Source organism: Giraffa tippelskirchi, chromosome 4 (assembly GCF_054371585.1).
Source record: "Giraffa tippelskirchi isolate mGirTip1 chromosome 4, T2T-mGirTip1v1.2.pri, whole genome shotgun sequence".
Taxonomy (NCBI): Eukaryota; Metazoa; Chordata; class Mammalia; order Artiodactyla; family Giraffidae; genus Giraffa; species Giraffa tippelskirchi.
In genome coordinates, this window is record NC_137278.1 from 123873164 (window position 1) to 123896173 (window position 23010).

Below are 23010 nucleotides of genomic sequence, written 5' to 3' on the forward strand. Positions count from 1 at the left end.
TAATGCTCAAAATTCTCCAAGCCAGGCTTCAGCAATACGTGAACCATGACCTTCCAGATGTTCAAGCTGGTTTTAGAAAAGGCAGAGGAACCAGAGATCAAATTGCCAACACCCGCTGGATCATCGAAAAAGCAAGAGAGTTCCAGAAAAAACATCTATTTCTGCTTTATTGACTATGCCAAAGCCTTTGACTGTGTGGATCACAATCAACTGTGGAAAATTCTGAAAGAGATGGGAATACCAGACCACCTGACCTGTCTCTTGAGAAACCTGTATGCAGGTCAGGAAGCAACAGTTAGAAATGGACATGGAACAACAGACTGGTCCCAAATAGGAAAAGGAATACGTCAAGGCTGTATATTGTTACCCTGCTTATTTAACTTATATGCAGAGTACATCATGAGAAACGCTGGGCTGGAAGAAACACATGCTGGAATCAAGAATGTCTGGAGAAATATCAATAACCTCAGATATGCAGATGACACCATACTTAGGGCAGAAAGTGAAGAGGAGCTAAAAAGCCTCTTGATGAAAGTGAAAGAGGAGAGTGAAAAAGTTGGCTTAAAGCTCAACATTCAGAAAACTAAGATCATGGCATCTGGTCCCATCACTTCATGGCAAATAGATGGGGAAACACTGTCAGACTTTATTTTGGGGGGCTCCAAAATCACTGCAGATGGTGATTGCAGCCATGAAAATGAAAGACGTTTACTCCTTGGAAGGAATGTTATGACCAACCTAGATAGCATATTAAAAAGCAGACATTACTTTGCCAACAAAGGTCTGTCTAGTCAAGGCTATGGTTTTTCCAGTATTCATGAATGGATGTGAGAGTTGGACTGTGAAGAAAGCTGAGCACCAAAGAATTGATGCTTTTGAACTGTGGTGTTGGAGAAGACTCTTGAGAGTCCCTTGAACTGGAAGGAGATCCAACCAGTCCATCCTAAGGGAGATCAGTCCTGGGTGTTCATTGGAAGGACTGATATTGAAGCTGAAACTCCAATACTTTGGCCACCTGATGTGAAGAGTTGACTCGTTGGAAAAGACCCTAATGCTGGGAAGGATTGGGGGCAGGAGGAGAAGGGGACGACATAGGATGAGAGGGCTGGATAACGTCACTGACTCAGTGGACATGAGTTTGGGTAAACTCCAGGAGTTGGTGATGGACAGAGAGGCCTTGCATGCTGTGATTCATGGGGTCACAAAGAGAGGGTCAGGACTGAGCGACTGAACTGAACTGATTACAGTTCACAAGGTTGTCCAGTAGGCCTCCCCCACCACTCTTTTTTTTTTTTTTAAAGATTTATTTATTTACTTTTTTTTTTTTTTTATTTTTGGTTGTCCTGAGTCTTCATTGCTGCACACAGGCTTTCTCTAGTTGTTGCGGAGAGCAGGGGCTTCTCTTGTTTTTGAAGCAGGGGCTCTAGGTGTGTAGGCTTCAGTAGCTGGGGTTCATGGGCTCTACAGTGTGGGACATGGGCTTAGCTGCTCCATGGCACATGGGATCCTCCCAGACCAGGGATCGAACCCATGTCCCCTGCATTGGCAGGCAGATTCTTAACCTCTAGACCACCAGGGAGGCCCCCCCACCACTCTTTTATGTCCCCCTCCCTATAATCCCCACTCAGCAAAGTTCTTACTCCTTATCTGGCCCCTCCCTCCTCAAAGGCACCTTTAGGCCCAGAGACTCCCTAGCTGAGCTGGATGAGCCTCCTTGTTGCTGAAGGCATTCATTAAAGTGTTATCTACTGTGTCCTCTGTTGTGAATTTATTTCCAGATAGAGTCCTAGGTGTCCTTGGTGCTTGTTTTAGAAAACTCACAGCTAAATCAACAAGTACAGGTTCAAGCAGGAGAGTTCTTTACAGAGTGTTAATAGCAAATAGAGACAGGGTATTTATTTTGGGGTGTGTATGGGGGCAGAAGGAGATATGGAAGTCAGTTCCCAAAGTGAGTGATCTCTGCTAAGTCAGTGAAGTTGGCCCATAGATAGATCTCTGCAAGAAGAAAAAGAGGGCACATGATCTGGAAGTATTTTAAAGACTTAAACCACTATGAGGAAGATAAATATTGCTGAAAAAACTAGTGAGTAGAGAGGGGCATAGGTACCTGGCAGTGAGGGGAGGGTGAGTGTTTTGGGCAGGGAAGTGAAATGATCAGAGTTATTTTTTGGAAAGTCCTAAGGATGATGAATTAAATTGGAGTCATTTGAAGTGACTTCTATTTTTTTGTCTCTAATTCTTATTTAAAGCTTTAAATAATTTAGCTTTCATGTGGACTCATCTTTACAACTAGAGACTTTATGCCTTTTGTTTATTCTTTCCTTGATAACCCATGGGAAGCAGACCACTTTTAGGAGCCTCCCCACCTGCCAACCTGCTTTGCTTTGCTTAGATATGAATTCAAGGGCACAGACTAAGACCCTTGTACTAGGTTTAGATCAAGAAACATAAGAGAACTAGAAATTAAACAGTGACAAGTATAGATTTGGGGCAAAACTGTTCTTGTTAAAGCAATTGGGAAAAAGGATTAAAGAGTTGCTTCTGAGTAGCAGTAACAATGATCATACAAATTAACATCATTGAAGGTGAACCAGACTCTGTACTAAGTATTTTATTTTATTTTTTTGCATTTGTGAAGTCGATTCAGTCATGTCTGACTATTTGTGATCCTATGGACTGAAGCCCACCAAGCTCCTCTGTCCATAGGATTCTACAGGCAAGAACACTAGAGTGGGTTGCCATGCCCCTCTCCAGGGGATCTTCCCTACCCAGGGATTGAACCTGCATCTCTTACATCTCTTGCATTGACAGGCGGTTCTTTACCATTAGTGCCACCTGGGAACCCATTTTATTTTTACTTTTTATTTATTTATGTATCTATCTATTTTTGGCCGTGCCACTCCACTTGTGGGATTTTAATTCCCCAACCAGGGAATGACCCTGGGCCCTCAGCAGTAAGACCATAGTCCTAACCAGTGTACCACCAGAGAATTCCCATGTACTAAGTATTTTAGAGGCATCCCATTTAATTCTCCCAGAAACACCACCAGGTAAGTATAATTGTCTGCATTTAACATGTGAGGTTTCAATCCTAAAGAAAATAAGTAATTTACTCAAGATCTTACAACCAGATTTAAACCCTCAAGTCTACACTACAAAACTTGGAGGCGAATTCCTGATACTACCTTTTCTAAAAGGATCATGAGAAATAAAACCTTATAAAGGTATAAAACATTTTGGAAATTAGTAGGGATGGTAGAAAGGAAAAAAAAAACAAAATTCAAGGCAGCTTGGGAGAGTTCTCATGGCTGACATATCCTGGAAAATACAGCTATATTTCTTAAAAGGCTCACTGAAAAATGAATCAAAGGACATATTAAAACATTAATCTGCCAAATAAAATAAGTTCACTGGAATGAAAACTATCCCTAGGGGCAGATATGAGAAAGCAGAAAAAAATACCTTCTATTTTAGACTATTTTAGCATCCCGCTTCTTTGACTTAAATTGGCAGAAGGAACTAGGAAGTGGGTCGGCCCTACAGTCCTTCTCCCACAACTAAGCGGAGTCCGGTGAGCGTTGAGGGCTCAGGTGAAAGAGCTGGAGAGCAGCAAGAAGGGTTGCTTTTGTGTCTATCTCTTCTCGCCAGCTTCCCTGGTGACTCAGTGGTAAAGAATCCTCCTGCAGTGCAGGAGATTCAAGAGACAGGGGTTCCATCCCTGGGTGGGGAAGATCCCCTGGAGGAGGGCATGGCAACCCACTGCAGTATTCTTGCCTGGAGAATCCCATGGACAGAGGAGCCTGGCGGGCTACAGTCAATAGAGTCGCTAAGAGTCAGACATGACTGAGGGTGTAACATGCTTCTCCTTCTCATCCTTCCTTTTAGCAGACCCTATGATTTCACTTAATTTTTTTTCTTTTTAAAGCTGCCACCATCTACTCTGTCTCCTGAGGCAATCCCCCACTGTTCAGGCTTATTGGATGTTTATCTGCATCTTCCCAGCACCAACAGTCTATTTCAGTTTTACGGTTTAACAATAGTGTGGGGAAAGAGATGATAAGAATAGACTTTGGAAAATTGAAAGCCTTAAGGAATGATACAAAGTTCTTATAAGTTATGGCCCTGGCCAATAGTAGTTATAACTTTCTGAATATGGAAGACACGGACCTCCCCTTCCTGCCAAACCAATAGGGCAGCCATGTTTCAAAGTGTGAGCCCAGGCTAGCAGTCTCAACATCACCCCAGGAAACTGATAGAAATGCAAACTTTTGGCTCTAGACCTACTAAATGAGAAACTCGAGGAGTGGAGGTCAACAGTTTAGCACTAATGTTTCAGAACAACTGCTTTAAAAAGTAATGGCAACATTCTACAATTTAAATTCAGCATACAGGACTTACTTCCCCGGTAGCACAGTGAATGAAGAATCCGTCTGCCAATGCAAGGGACATGGATTTGATCCCTGGTCGGGGAAGATTCCACATGCCTTGGAGCAACTGAGCCCCTGTGCCATCGCAACTACTGAAGCCCATATGCCTAGAGCCTGTGCCCCACAACAAGAGAAGCTATAGCAGTGAGAAGCCTGCGCACTGCAACAAAAAGTAGCCTCTGATCACTGTAATTAGAGAAATCCCACGTGCAACAACGGAGACCCAGGTCAGCCAAAAACTAAGTGAATAAATAAAATCTCTCTTCTCACTAAAGATAAGTAAATAAATAAAACCAGCAAACAAACTTCATATCCAGGCATATACTATCTGAAATAGAAACCTTGTCCCTTAAAAGACAAAAAGTAGCATACTAATTTAATATGTAAAAGCTGCCTTTTAAGTATCAAATATGTTTTAAGTGAGTGGTTATTTGCTTTTCTGAGGTTCTGCAGTCTGGGCAAAATGCATTTTTCTCAGCTTCTGAAACAATAGGCAAGTGAGAGTATATAGTGATGTCCATATGTTACTCTCAAAAGAGAAGCTAATACTCAGGAAGCTTGATAAGATACTCATCTAATCAAATGTTGGTATAGTCCATGCCTTTATGTTCACTTTTAGGAAAAGCAGCAACTTGTCCTTTTTAAGGAACTTGAATTTAAAATAATTAGGGACTTCCCTGGAGGTCTAGTAGTTAAGACTCCAGGCTTCCACTGTAGGGAGTATGGGTTTGATCCCTGGCCTGGCCCACATGCAGATCCTACATGCCACTCAGTGTGGCCAAAATAAATAAATAAAATCTCAAAGTAAATTAAGAGTTACATGCATTAAGTAATGTCGCTTCATCCCTTCAAACTGAATGTCCAACTAAAACAAAGGAGCATCCAAGTTGCAAAAGTAAGTGTGGTAAATAAATATAAAGCCCTACATATAGATATCCAATGTGATTGTGAAAACCATCATCACGCATTTGGATATACTTTAGCAGGAATTCAAGGGTTGAAATCCCATTGGAAAATGCAATTTAGGATGCGTTTATCTATAAGGCATAGCAAGTTAGATACAAATTCCTGAAAAAGACTATGTTCTAGCTATAGAGAAGTCCTCTAAAGAAAAAGAAGGGAATGGGGAGGCTATGATTAGCATGTCAAATTGCATTATATTTTCTAAAGGGAATAAAGTAAAAAACTTCCTGTTACCTTATGTTCTTATCCACTTGGCTAGTAAATTCTTATAAATGAAGCAAAACCAATCTTCAGCCTAGATAATATTTATAAGACAGTTTGATTCAGTCAAATGCAAAAGGTCCATTATTAGCATTACTGCATGTGTTGAAAACATTCTATATTTGCATGTGTTTTAATAGGAGTCTCTTTAAATCTTTCCATCATTTTCAACAAAATATAGGAAACATTCTCATCTTCTGAAAACTGATTTGAAGTTTGACTGTGATGACCACCATCAAACTCAAGAAATGGTGTGTCTGCCTGTTTTTAATGTCTGACCTTACTCTTTATTCCACAAGTAGAATTCAAACATTGAAACTGTAGTAAGAGATACAGCGTTAAAGCACTCAGGAATGGATCTCCCTGCAGAAACAAACCTCTCTGTACAATCTTTAGATGGGGGCTATGAGAGTTAAGATGAACACTTTTATCTTTATCCTTAGTCCCCTTGAATAGATGATCTCATCTTTCTGAAAAAGAGCTTTATTGAGATATATTTTACATAAAATTCATCTATTTCAAGTGTACCTTTCAATGATTTTGAGACAACTTATCAACTTGTGCAACCATCACCATAATCAGTTTCAGAACATTTTCATCTCCCTCAACAAAATCTCAATCTTGACCTTGGCCCTCCCAGTCCTAGGAAACCAATAACCTACTTTCTGTCTATAGATTTGCTCATTCTGGACATTTTATGTAGGGACATCATAGAATCCATAGCCTTGTTGTGGGAGAATAGAACAGAGAGGATGGTCATGTCCCAGGTCTCAGACGAGGCCCTGGGACAGGCCACCAAGTGAGGTTCCTTGGCTTCCCTCGGGAAAGAATTCAAAAGCGAACCACAGGGATTTATTTAGAGAGATACACATTCCCTAGGCAGAATGAGGTCCATCTCAGAAGGCAAGTGCTTAGTCACTCAGTCGTGTCCAACTCTTTGTGACCCTGAAGACGGTAGCCCGCCAGGCTCCTCTGTCCATGGGATTCTCCAGACAAGAATACTGGAGTGGGTTGCTATTTCCTTCTCCAGGGCATCTTCCTGACCCAAGGATCGAAACCGCATCTCTTAACGTCTCCTGCATTGACAGACAGGTTCTTTACCACTAGCACCACCTGGGAAGCTCCTCAGAAGGCAGTCAGTCAGTCAGTTCATTCACTCAGTCATGTCTGACTCTTTGCGACCGCATGGACTGCAGCACACCAGGCTTCCCTGTCCATCACCAACTCCCGAAGCTTGCTCAAACTCATGTCCGTCAAGTTGGTGATGCCAGCCAACCATCTCATCCTCTGTCGTCCCCTTCTCCTCCTGCCTTCAATCTTTCCCAGCATCAGGGTCTTTTTCAATAAGTCAGTTCTTTGCATCAGGTGGCCAAAGTATTGGAGTTTCAGAAGGCAAGAGTGGCTACCAACATGGGGTGGTTAGTTTTTATGGGCTGGGTAATTTCATAGGCTAATGAATTGCAGGATTATCCCAACAATTTGAACAAAGAGCAGTGATTTCAAAGAATTCGGCCACTTTTTGGCTTTTTATGGTTGGCCTTGGAACTGTCATGGTGCCTGTGGGTGTGTCATTCAGCATGCTGATGTGTTACAATGAGCATATAATGAGGCTCAAGGTCCACAGGAAGTCGAATCTTCTGCCATCTTGTACCTAGTAGGTTCTAACCAGTTTATGTTGCATCCTTAACAGCTATGTCTTTCTTTTAATGGTTGTGCCCTGTCCCCTTCCCCCCGTCTCAGACTTGTATCAGACTTCTTCCACTTAGCATAAAGTTTTGAGTTTCATCCACGTTGAGCATGTGTTAAAGAATTATTTGTTTCTCTGTTTGCTTGCTTAATTATTTTTCCTGTTGTATCATACCAGAATTTCCTCTTGACTGAAACACTACATTAAGAAAGCTTCTTGTTATAGTTGCCTGCTCGGCTGATGGGGGCCAACTCTGGGGGCTTCTACTTCCTCTTTCCATGGCCCTTCCCCTTTAGACATTTTTCATGGGTTGACTGAGCCACTCCTCTCTTAGGTCATTGCCTGCTGCAGAATTAATGACTTACTCACTTAAGGTGCCTAGCATATTACCCACACCCATACCCTAACATCACACTCCACACAGAATAAGCCAATTGAATTGAGAGAAAAAGCCCTTTCCTCAAGATATTTACTTCAGAGGAGTCCTCAGGGGAGGCAGACATTGCAGGTAGGATACAGGATAATAAGGGCACTCCAGTTACATAGTCCAACTAAGAATGAAAATTGCCAGATAATTTAGCTGAAAGGACTTAGCTCAACAGTTAAACTCTTAACAGAAGCTTTATTTAGGCTCATTCTAACAAACAGAATCAGCAGACAAGTTCTTTTTAAAGAAAGTTCTCTTTCATCTGACTAAAAAGAAGGAACACATTTAAACCAAAACAGGAACTACTCTGGCAATATATGTGCAAAAAAATAAGCACCCTATGGGGCTCTTTTTAAATTAGCCAGAGAGCACAGAGAACTCTTTGAAAAGAAAACTCTGGGGGGAAAATATTTTTCTTGATTTCATAAACACTCATTGTTTAATCATCTGAAGCAAGTGCAGACTTGTGATTAAGTTCCCCCACCTCCTAAAGGGATGAACTCTTTTAAGTCACCTCCTCTCCCATCCACCCCCACTCCCTGGCTGTATTTAAGGAGAAGTAATTTGAAAACCAGCCTATCATGGAAGCAAGAAATGACCTAGCAGGTCCTAGTTTCAAACTAGATATACAGAGGCAAGGCTATGTCCCACACTAATGGCACAAGAAGCTGAGTTTTTGCTGAATTGCTTCCGCAGTGTACTAATCAGTACTAATAAGTTGTTCAAATTCCATGAGGAGTGGATAACTGACTCCAGTTTAGTTTGCTACTTTTAAAAAAAAATGTGACTTCAAGGACACCATCCCTCCCCAATCCCTCTTTCCCACATTGAAGGCAGTCATATAATTTAATTCAGGACATTCAGAACCACTGGTTGTAGCTTTCATTCTTAGCAATTTTTCAGATCTGAACTTGCTCTAATGAGAAAAGTTATGAGTCTTAAACAGGATCAAGTTATAATTACTCAAAATTGAGGCAACTTGACATGAAGCAAATATCTAACAGATTTTTAAAGTGAATGAAAGCCTAACACAACATGTAAAGAAAGAAGAAAGAATTTTTACCAGGAATCTGGGTTTGGAGAACATTCCTGTAAATAAGCAATACATTTACTTTTGAACTTCTTGGCATCCAAGAGAAAGAGAAACACAACAAACTATATTGTTCTTTTGCTAACTAACAACAAAAAAAGACACTATTCCCTCCAAACTATATTAGCATTAAATTCTGATACATTTATCAGTTTATAATATGGAACAATTTTACATAATTTTATAAGAAATTCAGGAAAACATTTAGGAGGTACATTCTCACTTTGACCCTCTTAGCAAGAGCTGAGAATAAGTTCACCGTTAAATATCTGATGTATGAGTGTCCTGTGGTATTCATAAGTTCATTTCACAAATTTGATTAACTAATAAGGTACTAGCTAAGCATTAAAGACCTAGCCACAAACAGAACAGACTGTCCCACACATTATGGAATCTGATAGGAAGACAGAAATTAAATAAATAGTATAATGTGTACATTTTTACAGCATATTCTGAAAATTACTCTAAAAAAGAAATTTGTTGTTGTTTTTAGGCACTAAGTCCTGTCCAACTCTTTTGTGACCCCCACAGGCAACTCTGTCCATGGGATTCTCCAGGCAAGAATACTGGAGTGGGTTGCCATTTCCTTCTCCAGGTGATCTTCCCAACCCAGGGATCAAAACTGCATCTCTTGCATTGCAGGTGGATTTATTACTGCTGAGCTATACAGGTGCTCTAAAAGTCTAACTTTTAGAGATGGTGGGACAGAAAAAGCAATCAGAAAAATCGTTCCCACAGCAACAAAAAGTCGGAAATCTGAAAATGAGTAGGAATTAACCCGCATAAGACCTGGTGGGTGAAAATTGCTCTCTAGACTAAGGAAACGAATTTACAAAGAGGACACAGGTTTGCCCAAAGCAGAACCATGTGGTCCTAACAGAGGGAGCAAGAAGAAACAGACCAAAGTATGTGAGGCTAGGACCAGAGGCACCTTGTAAATTGCATTTAATATGTTAATCTTATCCAAAGAATAAGGAAGAAATCACCCAAGAGTTCTAAGTGTATTATTATACCCATTAAGCACCAGAGCAATGAGAATTCTGGTATTAGAAAATTAGAAAGTGACGATTCATTCTTAAGAAGTTTTATTTCTTAATTTGCTCTGTAAGAGAGCTATAGGAAAATCTGTAACCAAGGCCACTTCTCTTAAGAAGCTTCTTTAGATCTGCTCAGATATTCAATAACACTTGCAACTCTAGAAATTTAGGTCAGATGGGCAAACTTTTTAAAATAAAGAGTCAGAATATACATTTTGACTTTGTGGGCTAAAGGATCTTTGTCACATATATTCAACTCTTGCTAGTGTAATGTAGAGGCAGCCATCAACTATATGCTATTGGCTGTGATCCCATGAAATTTTATTTGCAAAACACAGGAGGTAATGGTTTAGCCCTGGGGCAATACCTTGCCTATCCTTGATCTAGATCAAGTAGCATCAAAGACATGATCTGGATGGAAGATTTTGGATGCTACGGTAAACATCTAAGTAAACAAACCTTTAACGAATAATTGTACTTCCTTGGGACTTTGATTTTGAGGACTGTGTTGTGGTGGGACTATAAAAAAGGAACAAATTGTACCTCTTATGAGCTGAACAAATTGACCTTGTGAACAGAATTATCATCTGTGTAGACTGTGAGGAATATGAGATCCTTAGAGGCAAGTATTTGTGTCTGTTTTGTTCAGTTTTTCTTTTTAACCCCTAGCTGAATCCATGGACCCTCAAATTTTGTCTATAGAATCATATGCTAATGGTTAATAACAGATGTATCTCACCAAATTAATGTTCATTTAATGACTTTTCAGCAATATAATTCTTAAAAGTCTTTCGGCAAACTTTGTTTATAAAGAAAATTTTACCCAAAACACACTAAATATACACAGTATGAGAAATTGTGTCAATATTATGATTGCAGGTGAAGACACACTCATCAATTCACTCAAAAGAGGTTTTTGTAGTCACAGTATCTTGGGGAAGAAATTTATATCAGAACAAATTGCCCTGTTCTGATGAACACAAACATGTTTGCTTTGCCTGTGAATGGACATGAACTTGGGCAAACTCCAGGAGATAGTAGAGGACATAGGAGCCCTGCGTGCTGCAGTCCATGGGGTCGCAGAGTTGGACACGACTTAGCAATGGAATGACGACAACCAAGCAAGAGATGAAGACATAGCATCTTCATGTCTTACAACCCTTTGGTCTGTTGTGTGCATGTTTTTTGCTTTTATTTTTGCTGTAGAGATAAAATGTTAAGCCTATTTTAAGCAAAATTTGACCTCAGTAACAATAAACCTCCAGAAGATTGAAAAGTCTATGAAGAAAATAGTGTACAAAGAATAATGAGATTTCTAATGTCAAACTCTGTCATTTCTTCCCTGTACATACATCATCCATTATCCAATCTTCACTCCTTCTTTGGGCGAGTACAATAAGCCTTCATTGGCTTATTTGTTAGCTTACTTTCAAATTTGTTGTTATTGCTTATACAAAGTTTTATTATATTTGCATGTCTGGTTATGTAGGATATATATCTGTATAAATATCCCATATATATTTAAATCTTTGAAAATTATTTGAATGTCTTAGGTTCAGATGTAATATATAATAAGATTTCCCATTAAAAATAATAGTTTTTTTAAATTTAAAGACAATATCAGCGCTTAAATAAATGAGTTAACATTGTTAACCAAGGTATAGGACAATTGGTTTTCTTTGCAGTGCAATGTATTGTAACTTATGAATTTATAGAAATATTGTTCTGAGAAGGAGTTCATATATCTAAGCTAAAGGAGTCCATGGCAGGAAAAAAAAAAATAGCCTCTGGGTCTAGATCCTAGAATAGAATGTCTAACATATAATAAGGGCTCAATAAATATTTTTTGAACACCAAATTATCTTTAACCCATATCAACAATATTAGTTCTGTTAAAAAGACACTAAACTATTCAGACAAAAATTGTTTGGAAAATGCTGTGGTGGTGCCTACAGCATTAAATACCTTCTCTTTTCAATAGGAAAAGATGCTGAGCTTGTTGTTTCTTGTGACAGGAAGACATAAGGGAGGCTAAATCTGCATCAAATATTTAAATAGATGCTTCAAAGGAGAGTTGAGGACAAAGTATGTTTTTAATCACATTTGGGATTAGAATTTATTCAAAGCAATCCATAACTACCCAGCATCGTGATGATTTTGCTCACCAGTTTATACACGGTACTTAACACAGGGCTTGGTAAACAGTGGCATCAATACATATTTGAGGAATGAATGAACCCTGCTTGCAATTCTGTGGCAGTAAAAGCTCTGAGGGAAGATTAAAAACCTTGAATCAATATCAAAATCATATGGCTTGGCTAAGTGGTACTTGTCTATGGAATCAAAGATTGATGAGAGATCAATAAATATTGCAGGAGTCTTCAGTTATTTTTAACTATATCTATCCCCAAACCTCCCATAGATTAAAAAACACCAAAAAAAGGTCAGCAGTAGAACAGTGGTGCTTTAAATTCTCCTTTTTCATGCAGGGAGAAGTCAGACCTGCAACTTGTTAAGAAAGCCACCAAGCGCAGACTGTTGAGAGGCTGTGGAGCTGACTGATGGAAGGTGACCCAGTAGAAGGCTGTCCTTATATGTAGAGGCAGGTACTGTGATTCCCTCCTTGCGGAATTGAGTAAAGAACCCTGTAGAGATTTGGGCTCACCATTCAGAGCATGCATCCCTGGTGGCTCAGTGGTAAAGAATCCGCCTGCAATGAAGAGATGTGTGTTTGATCTCTGGGTCAGGACAATCCCCTGGAGAAGGAAATTGCAACCCACTCCAGTATTCTCACCTGGAAAATCCCATGGACAGAGGAACCTGGTGGCCTACAGTCCATAGGGTTTCAAAAGAGTCGAACACAACTTCGCGACTACACAACAGCAATTCAGAGCAGGACCTAGAAAGCTGGGGCAGCTGAAAATGTTACCGTGGGGACTTCTTCATCTGGGAACAGTTAATTGGCTATGGCTTAATGAATCAGGTTTGTCAATTCTTAAGACAGCATGCTTTTAAAAGAAGGAGGTGGAGCCATACACTGGAGTCCCTTAGCATTTTAAGCAAAGAAAGCAAACTGAAGAAGAATAAAACAAAAACATCATGGTAAACTTGTAGTATTTGTGTATGTGTGTACATGTAAACATACACACACATACACATATCAAAGGATTACATGTGCATAGGAAAAAGTCGAAGGTTAACTTCAAACACTGCGGAAAGGTGGAGATTGATTTATTTTATATAGTCCTGAATAATGGGTTTCCAGCTGCAAGTTAGACTGACTGCTATATTATATACAAAATAAAATCCACTTGGACTACATCACTGAAATAAAAACCAGTAGAAGAAAAGTTTTAAAATGTGCAGATAGATCCACAAGAGTAGGGATGGGTGGGAAATTTTTCTTAAGGCTGGAAGATAAGCATCTATAAAGAAAGTGAAAGTCACTCAGTTGTGTCCGACTCTTTTAGACCCCATGGACTATATAGTCCATGGAATTCTCCAGGCCAGAATACTGGAGTGGGTAGCCTTTCCCTTCTCCAGGGAATTTTCCCAACCCAGGGATTGAACCCAGGTATCCCACATTGCAAGCGGATTCTTTACCAGCTGAGCCACAAAGGAAGCCCAAGAATACTGGAGTGGGACGCCTATCACTTCTCCAGCAGATCTTTGGTGACATGCGAAAAACAAGAGATTTTTAAAAGTTAATTTACCTTTTGGCCATGCCACAGGGCACTCATGATCTTAGTTCCCCAACAAGGGCTTGACCCAGTGTGCCCAGAGGTGGGAGCACGGAGCCCTAACCACAGGACCACCAGGAAGTTTTACCCGAAGAAATTACTATTAATATTAAATATATAGTAAAAATTAAAATGTAATAAATTATTATCTTTGCACAATGAACTCCTACAAGCTGAAAAAAACCAACAAAAGAAAAATAGCCAAAATACAGGAACAGAAATTTATTAAATAACAAGGAAAGTGGATAATTAATAAAGGAGAAGATACTCAATCTTACTAGTAGTCAGGAAAATGCAAAACAAAACAAGTTGCATTTAATACCTATCAGATTGATGAATATTAAAAAGATTAATGATTAAACAACAAGGAAAGTAGATAATTAATAAAGGAGAAGATACTCAATCTTACTAGTAGTCAGGAAAATGCAAAACAAAACAAGTTGCATTTAATACCTATCAGATTGATGAATATTAAAAAGATTAATGATATTAATCTTAGTTCACAGACCAGGGATTGAACCCACAACCCCTGCAATGGAAGGGCAGACAGAGTCTTTACCACTGGACAGACAGGGAGGTCCCCTTTCCACTTGTGCTCTGACATAACCTCTGGAGCACTCCAGCTCCCCAGCCCCCACAACCCTGCCCTGAAGCCCATGCCTACTTTGCTCAATTCTACTTCTTTAGGACTGACTTTTTTGGGGAAAAAGGAAGGAAGAGCAAAGGAAGGTTCTTAAGAGTTTCCTATAGAACATCAAGAACACACAAAAGGCATGCGGTTAGAGATCAGACAAGCAAGGTCCTGACTCTGTTAGTCCATTGTCATACTGCTAAACACTAGGAAATACTGTGCTGGTTTGGGCTATTATAGCTACATGTTATAATTATGTGTATATAACATATACAATCATGTACACATAATATATAGTTACAATATTTAAACTGTCTTTTATTAATTGTATATTTTAAGATTTATATTCATAATGGTTTTCAAAGCAGGAAATGCAAGGAACTCTGATGTGGAAATACACTCTAATGAGAAGCATAGATGTGACTGCATGAAACTTTAAAACCTCTAGCCACCAAACCCCACAAGGAACAAAAGGAAGGACTGATGACAACAAAGTAAAAATATTTTTTAAACTTTAACAGAGATAAGCTTTAACAGATATTCTTAATGTGTTGGCCTAGACAGAATGAACGAAGAGCTGACATTTTTTTTTCCTATTCATCTAAAAGAGCCAGTGTCCAGGGGCATATATTCTGTATTAGCATTACATAAAATGGCAAGAATAGGTGCTAGTAGATAACTGCACCTGAAAAGAAGAGTCCTCTCGGAGTCTGTCTTCTGCCTGAACAGATCAATCAGGGAGCTAGCATTGTATTGCAAATGATAAATCACACAGAAAAACCAATTTAACACATGCAGTATACATCCACAAAATGGGCAGAGGATATGAACAGATAATTCCCAAACAAAATCAAGTGGTGAGGGAGAGAGGAATAAGTAGAAAGAGAACAGTAGGGACAAAGACACTTGCTGGAGGCCTTGCTTTTGATCCCTGTACAGCCTCTGGGGCATTTCATTACGGCAATTTCCAGAGTTTTAGGGCTATTTGCACTTCTCCCCAGAAGTGTAATTTGTGGTCTTCCTAAGTTACCCGGACGAATTTTTTTAAAATATTTATTTATTTTACTTATTTATTTGGCTATGTCGGGTCTTAGCTGGAGTAAGCGAAATATTCGTTGGAGCATGTGGATCTTTTGTTGCAGCGCCCAGGCTCTCCAGCTGTGGCACCCGGCCTTAGGTGCCCGGCGACATGTGGGTTCTTAGTTCCCCAACCAAGGATCAAACCCTCATCCCTTGCAATGGGAGTTAAATTTTTAACCCAGTGGGCCACCAGGAAGTCCCTGGATAATTATTTTTTGCAACATGCAGGATCTTAGTTCCCCTACCAGGGATCACACCTGTATCCCCTGCAGTGGAAGTGTGGTTTCTTAACCACTGGACCACCAGGGAAATCCCCTGAATGAATATGTTTAACCTGGGTTTTTGGGGTTCTCTGGCAGACCTGACAGGAGGCTATAATTTGAAACACAGGAAGGAAGGCTGCAGAACCACCTTTGGGGCAGACACTATTCTCTGAGGAGCTACTTCCTCTTCCCCATGGTTAAAAGTGCACTGTTAAAGGGAGATTAAAATAAGCTAAAAATTTAATTAACAAAGTAATGAGATCATCAGAACCAGCAGATATAATCAAAATAGTACAGATCCACACCCAGCCAGGCCTAAATCAGAAATAGCTGAAGGCAATGTGACTTATCCTGAGAAACAGATAAGATAAGCAGGCAGGGGCATTTCTTAATCAGGTTACAAGGCAATGTCCTTAATGCCTCAAGTCTCAGGCCTTAAAACTCTCTTTGACTGCCCTAAAAGCCTGTGCATTCTGATTTACTCATGGGTTTGAACAGCCTTATTTGCAAGTTTTAAGCTGTTTGCAAATTCTCTGAACTTTTCTTTAACCCCTAAAAAGTCACATGCAGATTTCAGAACTATAGAGCCCTTGTATGTTTCCCTAAAAAGTGAGGTTTACATACCAGTGGTACAAACAGCCCTCTTATTTTAGACTCCGCTCTTAGGGAATAATTATCTGGACCTACACCCCATTTCTCAGAGCATCCAAATGCCAGGTCCATAAATGACTTCTGTATGGTGTTAGAAGAATAACTTAGGCATATTACAAATGTTGAGTTTATTTGATCAAAAATCTATTAAAACCAGGCACCAACAAACCAAAAGTGGTTAGAAGTGCTCCAACTACAGGAGCCAGGGGAAAGACTTACAGAGAAAAGGAAAAAGCAAAGCAAGGAAATTCTTTGATTACAGCTTAAGCATGATTTGGGACAAGCCTACCTGGCTGTTTGTGATTGGTTGTCCTGAGGTTTCTGTTTCTTAATCATGAGGCATTTATAGTCTTAGGTTTTGGTTTGCTCATGTAGGCTGTTAAGGTATTAGAACCACCTCATCTAATGGCCTCTAACAAGGACCCAGGATATGGGTGCCATGGCATTTGTCAGTCTCTATCACCTGCCTCAGAGATGGCCATCCTAACTGGAAATATTCCAGCCTCTTCTGTGCATAACATCTCTTTAGAATGTTATAAAAAATTGGTTTGCTACAGTGGGAGGTAATCGTATTAAAGTTATGAGCAAGAATAAATGATGTCCCAGAAGACAGCTTTCTTTGAAAGTGGGGTCTGACATTTTGCTAATCTGCAAGCACATTTCAAAGCAGCTGCATATTAAACTACTGTAGAAATGGCTGATTGCAGATATTAGTGATCACATATTTCAATTACAGTTAGGTTTCAATTAAAAAAATCATATCTGTTGGCATGGTACTCTATCTGTAAAAGTGCTGCATTAAATAAATTACATATTTGGTGTTCACCTCTCTCTGTGATAACTATGGTATCTGTTGTGCTCAAAACAGCCAACTCTGTCAGAGAGGAGCTCAGGCTTCATTTGAAACCTTCTAAATCTTACCAGATTATAAGTGAGCAGGTGAAACAATAGAAATGACATTCAAGTCAGTTCTGCCCAAGACTTTCTTCTTGGCTTTTTAGAGAAGAAGATTAAAATTTAGCTTTAATTTATTTACAGACTTTAGTCTTTTGTGCATTGTTGTCACACAGAGAATCTGAAGATCTGTGCTTGGTAATTACCAACATTATCCTCATTTAGTTTCCTTTCAGAATGTAAAAGACAAACTAGGATAGGTGATAGGCAAACTAGACCCACAGGATTTGTTTTCTAGAAAAATGAAGTTAAAAATTCACATCTGTGAGATAAAGGGAAGAAATAATATGTCCTCCAGTCAGTGACAGTATTATGTGGGGTCGCAGTGGCTGAAGTGTCCCATTCAGCTGAGAGGGTCTGTGTCAGAGGGGAGTCTGGCAGGGAGGGGTTCAGTTTTCTAGGGAGTTTACCATGTTCCTCTGTGATCAGCATTACAGAATAAAGAAGATGCTCTAAGTGTGTTGATGTCACTAAACTCGAATGCCAGCTTATTCTGTAGAGGTGGGCTGGGGTAAGGGTAAGATTGCTAAGTAAAATACGAGGTGCCCAGGTAAGTCAGAATCAGATAAACACCATTTTATTTATTTATTTATTTTTTAGTATAAGTATGTCCCATACAACATTTGGGGCACATTCATACTAAAAACTTGCTTGCTGTTTATCTAAAATTCTAACTGAACTGTGTGTCCTGTGTTTTTTTTATCTCTAAATCCAGCAACCAGAGATAGGGGAGTTGTGAAGGAAAAGAATCTAAACAGTGATTTTTGCTTAAAAAGGTAGGAAATTTAGAGTGGGAAGCATCTTCTTTTAGAACTCAAAATAATCCAATAAAGTAGAAGAAGTACTCAGGTTGAAACACAATGAAGTTGAGTGGGTGAAGAATCTAAGACAGACAAGAAAACGTGGCCTCCCCTGGTGGTCCAGTGGTTAAGAGTCTGTGCTTTGATGCAGTGGGTGCAGGTTCTATTCCAGGGAACTAAGATCCCACATGCCATGCAGCATGGCCCAAAATGAAAAAATATACATAACAATAAGATGATAAAATATTATTTAAAATAAGCTGCTCTTTAAAAAAGATAGGAAAACAATGAAAATTTTGATTGTGAGCCCCTTAAGGGTAGTTTTCTTTTTATTTCCAGGCTGCAACATGAGCATTAAGTTGTGTTTTGACTGAATGAATTGTTTCCTTAAAGATATTTCTCTTTCCAGTGCCCTCATATGTGTGTGTGTGCGTGTGTGCGCACATGCATGCACGTGCATGGGCTCAGTCATCCGATTCTTTGTGGCCTCATGAATTGCAGCCCACCAGGCTCCTTTGTCCATGGAAGTTTCCAGGCAAGAATACTGGAGTGCTTCGATGCCATTCTCCCATATCAAAACAAATCGCCAGTCCAGGTTCAATGCATAATACAGGGTGCTCCGGGCTGGTGCACCGAGATGACCCAGAGGGATGGGATGGGGAGGGAGGTGGAAGGGGGGTTCTGGAAGGGGAAAACATGAACACCCATGGTGGATTCATGTCAATGTATGGCAAAACAAATACAATATTGTAAAGTTAAAAAATAGAAAATAAACTAATTAAAAAAGAAAAAAAAAGAATACTGGAGTGGGTTGCCATTTCCTACTCCAGGGGACTGCTGGTGTTAGTTGCTCAGTCGTGGCTGACTCTTTGCGACCCCATGGACTGCAGCCCACCAGGATCCTCTGTCCATGAGATTTTCCAGACAAAGATAATGGAGTGGGTTGCCATTTCCTTCTCCAGGCGATCATCCCGACCCAGGGATCGAACCCTGGTCTCCTGAACTGCAGGCAGATTCTTTACCAACTGAACTACAACTTACAAGGTTCTTAAAACCATTGGCTTTCTTTTGTAACGAATTCATGGGCTTTCCTGATAGTTCAGTTGGTAAAGAATCCGCCTGCAATGCAGGAGAACCCCATTAGATTTCTGAGTCGGGTAAAGAATCTGTCTGCAATGCAGGAGACCCCGGTTCAATTCCTGGGTCGGGAAGATCCACTGGAGAAGGGATAGGCTACCCACTCCAGTACTCTTGGGCTTCCCTTGTGGCTCAGCTAGTAAAGAATCCACCTGCAATGCAAGATACCTGGATTTGATCCCTGGGTTGGGAGGAACCCCTGGAGAAGGAAAAGGCTACCTACTCCACTATTCTGGCCTAGAGAATTCCATGGACTTTATAGTCCATGGGGTCACAAAGAGTCCAACATGACTGAGTGGCTTTCACTTTCACTTTCATGACACTTATCTGTTCCTTAGAGAAAAGATCAAGGAATCTGTGTTCTAAAAAAGACCCCAGAGCCATTAAGTAGTGGTCACCTAGCCCATCGGAGCTCAGGGATGCAAAGTATCTACTTGAGATAAATCTTCTCCCAGTATTACTTTCAAAACACTCTCAAGTTTTTCCTAGGATGAAGTAGAAAGAATTCAACCAACAAGTTCATCAGAAGAGATCTATCTTGAAAGAAAAAAAATCAGGCAGTAGTGTTCCTATAACCCTCTCAGCAAGGAGTGAGGGCCTTTTAAGGGCTAAGCTTTTCAACTGCCCTATTATTGTTTTTGGAATCCTCCTACTATTGTTTCCCCACAGTGTTTTTCCATAGAATTGACAGACAAACCTCTAAAATAAGAAGGATCAGTGGGTCTGTCTGCAATGACAACTTGGAAGAAGATATTCAGAAGCTAGTCTGAATTGGGAGAGGAGAAGTATTAATATTACTGCCACCCCAGCCCCAACCCCCTGGAGTGTTTGAGTCTAAAGGTGGTAGGAGAATGGGCTTGATCCCTAGGGCAGGGAGATGGGGATCTATTAAAAATCCACTGAAAATATTTTTAAATTGTACTTATGCATTATTTTGATGAGAAAGTCCATATCTTCTATCATATTTTAAAGAAATCGTAAAGGCGGCTATGACTAAAGGTTGGAGAGGTAAAAATCGGCCTTGAAGGACACTTGTGAAAAACTCTTCTTGCTCTTGGAAGCAATAAGATGTCATTGTTGCATTTATTTTTCATGCCAGCCATATTGGTCCCTTGTCATTTTTTTAATTCTTAATAAAAGGTTAATTGAAACTTTAAGTATATTTAAGGCTTATTAACTCTCTTTGAAAATCTTGGTGTTCCATTTGCCTATTCAGATACTGAGTATAGAGCAAAGGGAAGCAAGAAGATGATGAAAAATTCTACATAGTTCACAATTTCATTCAATGTCTGTCCTCTCTGTTTAACTACCTCAGATTAAAAAATTACTCTTTAGAACTTCCCTGGTGACGCAGTGGATAAGAATCCACCTGCCAATGCAGGGACACAGGTTCAATCCCTGCTCCAGGAAGATTCCACATGCCATGCAGCAACTACTGAAGTCTGCATACGCTAGAGCCCACATACCACAACTACTGAGCCCTCATGCTGCAACTACTGACACCCGTGTGCCTAGAGCCTGTGGTCCTCAACAAAAGGAACCACCTCAATGAGAAGCCCTTGCACCACAACGACGAGTAACCCCCGCTTGCTGCAACTAGTGAAAGCCCATGCACAGCAACAAAGACCCAGCACAGCCAAATAAATAAACTAATTAAAAAACTACTCTTAGTAGATACCAAAGCAAAGAGCATCTTCAGTATGGCTCCAAAGCTTGGTTTTGGAGTGCTATAGCCTAAGGCAGCTATGAAGTAGTCATTGTAGAAATATAATAGAATCCTGTGACACACCTTGCGCATGTGATTTTGTCTGAGGACACATCCTCTATCATAAGAAACATAACACCTACACTCACTAAGAATCTAGGTGGCATGAGGGAAGTGGGGGTGAACTTCACAAAGTCTAGAGATAACACATTTGTCACATCCCAAGCACTGAAAATAAGTGTTCTTGCACCTCCAAAGTTATTCTCGCAAAATGAGGTGCAATGACAAGTTAACATCTAAGTTACCACTTAGCTGCAGGGGCGTATTTTAAACTATCATATTTATGAAATTATATTTATAAAAAAGTCCCCTTAAAAGAGACATAACCATAAAGAGAGCTTAACTATCACTGTGTATTATGGCAATCTGTAATCAATTAAAGAAATAGTTTAGAAATCAGTGACATTCTGTCCCAGTGAAGTAGTAATCAGAAATAGATACATTTTCCAATATACTTCCCCCTTTTTAAATAAATGTGTATTTCTCATGCTTAGAAGATTCAACAGCAATGCTCTATTTTAAATAAAACATTTTAAATTAAATCTGTCCACTGTTCTAATTTGCTATTTGTTGATATTCATTTGCCTGGAATTTTGGATGCAATTCTATGTGACGTAAGTTGGTTGAGTACTAGTTGTTGCCTAGTTTTGCATTATCCAGAGGGAAAGCGCGGCCTGTCTGATCAAGTCCATTTTTTTCTTTCTTCTCACATACCTTCATCTGACATGTGTACTTCAAGTATAGATGACCAAAGAACTTACGACAGCTGCAGGTTTCACTTCCTTCAGGAAGCTCTCTCTAACCACTTGGAGATACAACACCACTTTTCTCTCTGTGTCACTATAGACTTCTTTAGTGTGCATCTTCCTCAAAATATTATGAACTCTTTTAAGGAACTACCTTTGTGTCCCTGGATCTGACACACAGTAGGTACTCCCCAAATATATGTTCAGTAAATGGGTTGAAGTAAAAGTAAGATAAATGGCAAAGAGTTGGAGGCGTCTGGAAATACCACCAATCTAGAGCTAGATACTATAGTGCACTCCCCCAAATTAATTTCCACCCAGAACCTCAGAATGTGACTTTATTTGAAAATAAAGTCTTTACAGATGTAATCAGTTTAGGATCTCCAGATGAAACTATACTCCATTTGGAGTGGAGTCTGTATCCAATGACTAGTGTTTTTATAAGAGACTAGTAGACAATTCTCCAAGCCAGGCTTTAGCAATACGTGAACTGTGAACTTCCAGATGTTCAAGCTGGTTTTAGAAAAAGCAGAGGAACCAGAGATCAAATTGCCAACATCTGTTGGATCATCGAAAAAGCAAGAGAGTTCCAGAAAAACATCTTTTTCTGCTTTATTGACTATGCCAAAGCCTTTGACTGTGTGGATCACAACAAACTGGAAAATTCTTCAAGAGATGGGAATACCAGACCGCCTGACCCGCCTCTTGAAAAACCTGTATGCAGGTCAGGAAGCAACAGTTAGAACTGAACATGGAACAACAGACTGGTTCCAAATAGGAAAAGGAGTACGTCAAGGCTGTATATTGTCACCCTGCGTATTTAACTTATATTCAGAGCACACCATGAGAAATGCTGGGCTGGAGGAAACACAAGCTGGAATTAAGATTGCTGGGAGAAATATCAACAACCTCAGATGTGCAGATGACACCACCCTTATGGCAGAAAGTGAAGAGGAGCTAAAAAGCCTCTTGATGAAGGTGAAAGAGGAGAGTGAAAAAGTTGGCTTAAAGCTCAGCATTCAGAAAACTAAGATCATGGCATCTGGTCCTATCACTTCATGGCAAATAGATGGGGAAACAGTGGAAACGGTGAGAGACTTTATTTGGTGGGGGGGCTCCAAAATCACTGCAGATGGTGATTGCAGCCATGAAATTAAAAGACGCTTACTCCTTGGAAGGAAAGTTATGACCAACCAAGACAGCATATTAAAAAGCAGAGACATTACTTTGCCAACAAAGGTCTGTCTAGTCAAGGCTATGGTTTTTCCAGTAGTCATGTATGGATGTGAGAGTTGGACTGTAAAGAAAGCTGAGCACCAAAGAATTGATGCTTTTGAACTGTGGTGTTGGA

The 23010-nt window shown here is 39.9% G+C and overlaps 1 long non-coding RNA gene across 2 annotated transcripts in view; it reads left to right on the forward strand.

The window, feature by feature from the left end:
* Positions 1 to 23010, forward strand: part of LOC145546136 (uncharacterized) — a 58031-nt gene that overhangs the window by 9048 nt on the left and 25973 nt on the right. For both annotated transcript variants that reach the window (XR_014082545.1, XR_014082546.1), the window contains exon 2: positions 12382 to 12498. This is a non-coding gene — a long non-coding RNA (uncharacterized LOC145546136). The remainder of the gene's footprint in view (positions 1 to 12381; positions 12499 to 23010) is intronic.